This window comes from Centropristis striata, chromosome 2 (assembly GCF_030273125.1).
Source record: "Centropristis striata isolate RG_2023a ecotype Rhode Island chromosome 2, C.striata_1.0, whole genome shotgun sequence".
Classification (NCBI taxonomy): Eukaryota; Metazoa; Chordata; class Actinopteri; order Perciformes; family Serranidae; genus Centropristis; species Centropristis striata.
In genome coordinates, this window is record NC_081518.1 from 18,854,009 (window position 1) to 18,862,455 (window position 8,447).

Sequence of the window (8,447 nt, forward strand, 5' to 3'; positions counted from 1 at the left end):
AAACTCAGAGTTGCAATAACAATTATAAAACACACAGAAATACAAAACTATCAATTGGAGCAACACTAGCTCTCTGTATCAAACCTTGCTAGCACAAATAAGAGAAAGTTTAATTTCTACAAAAACTTATTTAAACACAAAAAATAACTAAATATGCAAGATTACTGTGAAACTCCTTGGCGATATCTTTACAGTTTAATCTCTGCTGATTTAGTCTTTCCGATCGACAGGAAGTCTCTGTTCGCCCTTTCAAAATAAAAGCATCCGTTATCAAAACAGGCAACTCTCATAGGGCTCCAATTCATGGTACTACTTCAGTGAAATGAATGGTTGAGGCAGTATGTTCTCTGAACGTCTCACTGAGTGAGAATGAGACAGAGAGCGAATCAGGAGTCTCGTTCAACGTCCTAGTACTTCAGTACATGAACTGAAACACTGACTGAGATGCGACAGGGAGTGGCAGTTCCTTTCAGAGGGCGAGAGGGACCTCCGGGGCAGAAGGTGGCAGTAGTGCACCTACTGCTGGTTGCCAACTGCAGGTAAAACACAGGCTGTGTCCCAAAGTCAAGGAAGGATCCTCAAACAGCTGGATTTGAAGGACACTACGTCATCGACATCCGCCGAAGGACTGTTCCAATGTCGAGGATGCCCCAGAGGACAGAGTCCTTCTTTTGCCCAAATTCCAAGGATGCATGTGTGTATCCTCCGTGCGCTCCGACTACCCATAAAGCATTGCGCACACCGGTCTTCCGGGAGATTTAAAAATGGCAAGCGTAGAAACAGCGACGCCGGCGGCGCAATATGCATTTAAATAACTATTTACAGTTTACACTGAATGTTGTCACATAACTTACAAAACGTGTGTTCAAAGTCAAGCAAAAACATATACATAAACAAATGCCAGAATAATAAGCTAAAGATAATAAACGTCATCTTGATACATTGCCGGTTTAGTTAATTAATGCCGTCTCAGTTGCTAAAGTTATTGTTAATTAATTTATATGCGTCAGATGATGATGTACTATGTGCAACTTTTCCATTCAGAAAGTTATACATTTCTTTATTGTGTTTACAGGGACCGAAAGTCCGCTATTATCCGTTATTGTTATTTATAAATAACAGTTATTGTACTGTACTGTAAAATAAAAAAATAAAAAATCACAGAACATATTTCCATGATGAATTATGCTCCGCTGCTTTTATGAAACTAAGTAGCAGCTAAATTCAGCCAGGATCAGTTAAATATTCAAGTTTAATCCATTTTGTGGCTTTTACTTGATAAATCGTGGAGATTCAACCTTAAAGCATCTTCTTCCATTTTCACAAATATGTGTCAGAGTGCTGATGCCAAAGACACATCCATGTCGTGAACTGATTTTGAAATTGCGGTGCTGAATTTATTTATTTTTATTAAACTGATAAGAACAGATACGACACTTGATCTTAGCCAAAGGGCCAAGAGCGGCGCTGAATTTAAGCAGGACGTCCAATTACGCAATGACGCACAGCTGCACACTCTGAAGGCTGTCCCACTTGTGCTTTACACCAGTGAAAGGAAGGCCTCTTGCCTCGCCTACGGAGGACCCGACTCAGAACGAAGGATCCTACCAAGGAAGGATCCTTGACTTTGGGATACAGCTACAAAATAAGAAAAAAAAAAGAAGAAGAAGAAGTCTCGAGTGAGGGGCGGACTTGAGCAACTCCGTGGGCACACTACTTACTGAGAGAGAGACACAGGAGACGGGACGGGAGTTGAGAAAAGAACAAAACTTTTCCGGGAAGGGATTAAGTACCTTTCGTTCTGCCAAGTAATTTGTTCTTAGGAACAAATCGTTCAAGAACGAGACATCACGAGTCTGAGTGTCTTCCCTGATTCCTGATTGTTTCCACCTGTTCCCCATTCCACATATGTATTTTATAGTCTGTATCTCCCTTTGTCTTGTGCCAGAGTGTCTCGTTTGTGCCATGCACCCTAGCCATAGTCCGCGTGAAGTCCTTAGCTGTGTTCCGGTATCCATATTTCCATGAGTACACCTGAATGCAGTACACCAGCCGCACTTATTAAGTACGCAGGTGAGTGTTGTTCAAAATGTAATACTCCGTTATTTTTCTGTTTTTTCATCAATGTAGTTTTTCCTCCCTCTTGGAGTGTATTTAGTTTCAAGTCATAGCCTCTTGTTACCTTGTGGAACGATTTTTGTTGATTATTTTCCTCTTAGTTTCTAAGGTAAATTTCATAGCCTGTTTGGTTTAACTCTGTCGGTGTCTGAAGAAATCAATAAAGTCTGCTTGAACTTGGAATCCTCTGCGTCTGAGTCCTGACTGAGTCTGACACTAGCGTCTTAAGTAAGGTCAGCCAGTTAAGCTGAGGTGATTATCAAAATGATCAAAAACACTGTTCCAAACCAACGGTAAATACTATGAACAATATGTACACAATTTTAAGTGGGAAGAACTAACGTTAGCTAATGTACTAGCATTAGGATAGCTAATGTGGTATGCACATATTTCACTAAGTTAAAAGCTGGCTCAAAATTTTCAAAAAAGCCATCAAACACTTTATACAAAAGAAAGTTGAAATATATTATACTATATACAATATGTACAGAGCTAACTAAAAGAAAAAGTCACTGATGTTATTTAAAACAACAGGTACATATGATATAACATTGCTGTAGTGGAGTTACGTGAGCTTCATATAACTGAAGTATGTCACACCATAGACATGTATAAACATAGACGCAGCATTGGCTGCTGTGACGCGAGAAATTCGGCCGGCATCTTGGAGTGGTGATCCGCTCCACTCAGTCAACACAAAATATAACATACAATTGTATTATTGTGATTATTGAATCTTACTCAGTTTAAGCAGATGGAATATATGTATTTAGATGAATCACAGTTTCTAAACAATATTAGCACATGATCATTGTATCAAAAGCATCTTGCATGATTAATATCTAAAATCCAGAGAGAGGGATGGCACACACACACAGTCAGTGATTACGCTGTCATAGATAATGACCTTCGTCACACAGAGATTGATTGTTTCTTGATTTGATTAGATTTTTTGTTTCTTCAACTTAAACATAGCTGACCATTTTTTTCCCCTTCGGAGATTATGTTCCCAGTTTTGATTTGGACGTCTGGGGCCTCATGTATCAACGCTGCGTACGCAAAAAAACATTGCGTACGCTGTTTTTTCCGCACACGCCACATGTATGAAAAGTGAACTTGCCGTGAGAATGTGCGGACCGATCCGCAACCTATCGAGGTGCCGTGAGAATGTGCGGTGGCACCGCAAACTTTTGTTTGGCAGTAACTACTGTCTTTTATGCTCTATTTAAAACGTCTTTCATGTCTAAACTCATACTACACACAACTGATATTATTTATATAGTTCATAGCTCTCGGAAAATGGAAGGAAAATGCCGTTTTCCACCATCAATAACCCGTTCTAAATATGAGGGTATAGATGGTTTTAGATGGACTTCACCTGTGTACTGCTCCTTACTTGTGCAATGATAGTATGTTGAAGTCTATATGTTTTGATGTTAAGATTGTATATTTTCTTAAGTCTATATATTCTGCTATTTCCACTATTTTTATATATACCGAATTTCCAATAAGGTACTTGTGATTCTGATTATGGAGTGCACACATTTTTCACAGATAACCTGCCTTAATTACTGTGTCAAAGTCCCCATCGCCGACCGTTTCCCCTTTGGTTTAACATGGAGATGTTAACGCTGCAGGTGCACAGCGATCCATGACACACAGATCCCTCTCCCCGGAGAAAAAATGTGTGTTGAAAATCCTTCCAGAATAAGTCAGGTGTGGTGCATATTTGATCCCGTATGTGATGTTTAATTGGGACAACAAGTTAAGTGTGGCTTATAAACTGATGCGTAAAAATGATTTTGGCAGCATTACGCACTGGCAGCTCTAACGGCTTTGACCTCGTTCAATAAGGGTGGCGTTTAGAAGGAGTGTGTGTGGAGGGACCCTTCTGCCATGCTGCAGGTCTCTGATCCGGCTGCGTTAACAGCCACAGTGACACCTTGTTGCTGATCCCAGACCTGAGGCACTAAAAAGCTCATATTTCCTGCCTCCACACCGGAGATCACCACGTCCACCTCACGCGCAGTGGCAGTAAGTTGATTTGTCGTTGTTTTGTCGATAATCAGCGGGCATGCCGGCGATTTATAGTTATTTGCATGTCATTTGCGGATTCATTTTGGGGAGGGGCCGGGGCGTGGTTGGTGGCTCGTGCATGTGCGCTCAGTTCCCTGCTGGTTGGGATGTATCAAGGAAAGGTGCGCTGAACCTGGCGTAAGCACAGTTTGATACATGTGGAGGTGAGTTTGCGTACGTACTTTCCTAGTTTTGGGAGTACGCCATCTTTCAGTATGAAAGCTACGCACTCTTTGATACATGAGGCCCCAGGTCACTTATAGCATATAAGAATATTCTTTTACTGTTGAGCCAACTATGAATAATAAAACACGCCAAAACATGTGTCCTGTTCGATGCTGTGTCTATGATATAAGATGTCTATGCGTGACACTACATTGTGCAAGTACTCAATACAACACCAAAGAAGAAGACATCATCATCTGTTTCATCCTCACTTCCTTTGTGTTGTCTTTGGCGTTATGTGGTGTCTGTTGAATTTGGTCAAAGCTTCTCAGACACTGTAGAAATCTGCAGCTTTCCAGCCTGTTCTGGGTTACTGCAGCTGGCACTCCTTCCATACTGCAGTGCATGAATCCCCCCACCTGCTGCTAAATGTGATCAGAGCTGGTTGAAAATTGGCGGTTGAAGCAGATGAGGTAAGGATGTAAAGGCTCCCTCTGTTTTCAGAAGATACGCTTTGGCATTGAAAAGCTTTATAAAGATCTCCCGGTTGGTGTGGTGGTGTTCATCATGAGCCTGTCAACAGCTGTGCCACCTCTTGCAGCCTCCACCTCAGTATGTTGTAGCCAATTCTTAGGATTTGGTTGCCAATTTCTCAAAATGGTTGCCAAGGGTAAATGCTGCAGATTTATTGATAACATTTGAAAAAATGAAAGAAAAACTTATGGATACACCAGACTGAAAACCAGTGTTTCAATCCCATCTGGATAAAAATTCATTTATGTTGTAACTGTGATCCCATATAGAATTTCTGATGTGTGTCACCATGTGTCATTCGCACATCAGGATTAATCAAGATTTGAATTAAAATCTCAGACATTGGGGCGTCCAGGTGGCTCACACTGGTAGAGCGTGTACCATAAAGGCTGAGTCCTTGCCGTGGCAGACCCAGGTTCGAATCTGGCCTTAGATCTCTTTGCCGCATGTCTTCCCCTCTGTTTCCCCCTTTCTATCTGCCACTATCTAATTAAGCATGAAAAATGCCCCAAAAATTTAAATTTAAGTCATTCAAACCTGATCAAACCACCCAAACAGTCCTGATGAAGTGGATAAGATGTGCGTTGAGCTTTAGATTTTCCACAAATAATAACTCAAGATGTTTTTTCAAACTTTAACTTTGCATGTTCTGTATTTAGTCATGAATATGTACATGTATAGAGACATTTTCTATAACATTACATATATATATATGTTTTCAGGGGCTTTGAAGTTTCTCCCAGACATGCATGGGCCAACTCATTCTCATATAGATGGATGGATGGATGGATGGATGATCGATCGATAGATAGATAGATACAGCGATTTATTAAAACAAAATTTTAAGCCACCCCTAGAGAGGGCCAAGCAAGACCTTGTCCGTTGGTCAGCACTGCCTATATCACTTGCCGGCAGGGTCAATTCTGTCAAGATGACAATTATGCCCAGGTTCTTATTCTTGTTTCATACAGTGCCTATTTTTATCCCGAAGTCCTTTTTTAAAGAGTTGGATAAATCCATATCTGCATTTATATGGAATAAGACCATCCCACAGATAAGGAGGGCACATCTTGAGAAACAGAAAGAGGCTGGAGGTTTAGCACTACCAAATTTTCTACAATATTATTGGGCGGCAAATATTTATAAACTGTCATACTGGGTCTCTCTATGAGGGGGATGGACCTGTATGGGTTGAAATGGAACAACACTCCATCCATCCTGTGTCCCTACCTTCGTTAGTATGTGCGCCACTACCACTCAGTAAACAGCGCCTCACAAACAATCCCATTGTAAGTGGCTCACTACGAATATGGTCTCAATTTAGGACCCACTTCAAACATAGACAGGCTATGCCCTCTCTCCCAATTTCGGCTAATGCACTCTTCCCGCCCTCACTCATGGATACAGCATTTAAGTTATGGTTCAGGAATGGTCTGAAACGGGTGAAGGATCTTTTTAAGGACGGTGTTTTCATGTCTTTTGAGCAGCTTGTAAGTGAGTACAATATTCCCAGCTCACATTCATTAAGATATTGGCAGGTGCGTGCTTTTGTTCGAAAGCACTTTCCTTCCTTTCCGTCACTCCCGCCAAATGACTGGATAGATGAGTGGTTGGGTGGAGACCCAGACCATAGAGGGGGAGTGAGCAGATTGTATGAGAGTATTCAAATGATCGCTTCTCCATCACTTAATAATATTAGGGCAGCATGGGAGGAGGAACTGGGATTTGAAGTTTCAGATGACTCCTGGCATAGTGCAATTAAAAGAGTACACTCAAGTTCAATCTGTATCAGACATGGTTTGCTCCAGTTTAAAGTGCTCCACAGGCTTCATTTGTCTAAAAGTAGACTTGCCAGGATCCAGATGTGGATCCGACCTGCTCCCGATGCTGCCAGGCTCCGGCCACCCTCTACCATATGTTTTGGACATGCCCAAAGTTGATACAATTTTGGTCCTCGATTTTTGACACATTCTCTTATATCTGCGGCAAGGAGATAGGCCCTGCTCCTGAAATTGCGTTGTTTGTTGTGGTGATATCTGGGACACAGTTGGATGTCTTCGCCTTTTTATCCCTACTAGCCAGGCGCCTTATTTTGTATAATTGGAAATCGGTAAGGCCTCCCACGCACAAGCGCTGGGTTGGGGATGTAATGGCGCATTTGAAACTTGAGAAGTTAAAACACTCAATCAGGGGATCAACCTAGAGGTTTTACAATGTTTGGCAGCCATTTTTGAACTACTTCAATTTGGAATTCCCGGCTAGGGACACTGAGACTGCGACTTAATTGACTCACAATCTCTGTAATGGGTTAGAATTTGTACTCTTTACTTTTATTATTTATTTATTTTTGTTTTGTTATTATGTTTTGTTTATGTTATTATTGTTGTTTTTATTATTGTTATTATTATCATTATAATACATTTTCTTTTTTATACGTATACGTTTATGTTATTGTTGTGGCTTTATTTTCCATATATTTGTGACTGCTGTTTGCGGCCTTGTTGACTGTGTTGTATGTGTTTTCAGCATAAAAAAACAATAAAAAATATTTGAATAGATAGATAGATATACTTTATTTATCCCATCCCATGGGAAATTACAGTGTAACAGCAGCATTACACACAGAGACAATAACACAATTAAATAAAAAGAACAGCCTAGGCATACTTCAAGCAATAAAATATAAAATACAATAAAAAATAAAGTGTCTAAAGAAGGAGTATGTATTAAGGAGTAGAATTCCAGTGCACAAATAAGGTGCAATGAACAGTGTGCATAAAAAAACACATTAAGTGCATAGCGACTGTATGTAATGAACCAGACTATTATTTGTTATTGTACAGTGTGATGGCATGTGGCAGGAAAGATTTTTTGTATCTGTCCCTTTGAGAGCGGAGCTGGAGCAGCCTGTGAGAGAAGTTGCTCCGCTGTCTTTCTACTATGTGATCATCACTGCTATTTGGAAACACATTAATCAGTTTCTTCTCCTCCCTCACACAGTTCACAGCCGGTGAACCACTGAGTAATTATTGAACTTCCTGGATGGTAGAGTGGTCTGATGAGTGTGACTGGCCAGTGGCAGCAGGTCTTATGATGCATGAGGTAAAGTTATCAAAGCAGGAAGTACAGAGTAGAATCAACAGCACACAGTCAGACAGAAACGGTACCCTGGCTCACTTCACCATCATATTCTCTCTATTGTAACTGAGCTTTAGCTGTTTTCCCCTGTTAACCGTCTTTATGCTAAGCTAAGATTATTACTGGCTGGTTGTAGCTTCATATTTACTGTACAGACATGAGTGTGGTACAATATTCTCATCTGACTTTGATGATGGGGGTCCATGATGTCCTTTCCAGACTCCATTATGTCTCTCAAGTTGTCGCAGCATTTTTTTTTGATTGATAACATTTGCTGCTTATTATGACCACTCGAGAATTGATCACATTTGTCAGAAATCCCTCCAAAATACCACATTAAGACATCAAGACTGTGAGGAACACCATAGAATTTTTTAGATTTTTAGATTTCTGCAAGAATTGAATTTTTTGACAAT

General features: G+C 40.5%; 1 non-coding gene across 1 annotated transcript; it reads right to left on the reverse strand.

Annotated features, from left to right (window-relative positions):
* Positions 1 to 1,287: 1,287 nt before the first annotated feature.
* On the reverse strand, positions 1,288 to 1,469 carry LOC131961041 (U2 spliceosomal RNA). Its single transcript, XR_009389822.1, has one exon. It is a non-coding gene; the product is annotated as a U2 spliceosomal RNA (small nuclear RNA).
* Positions 1,470 to 8,447: the final 6,978 nt, after the last annotated feature.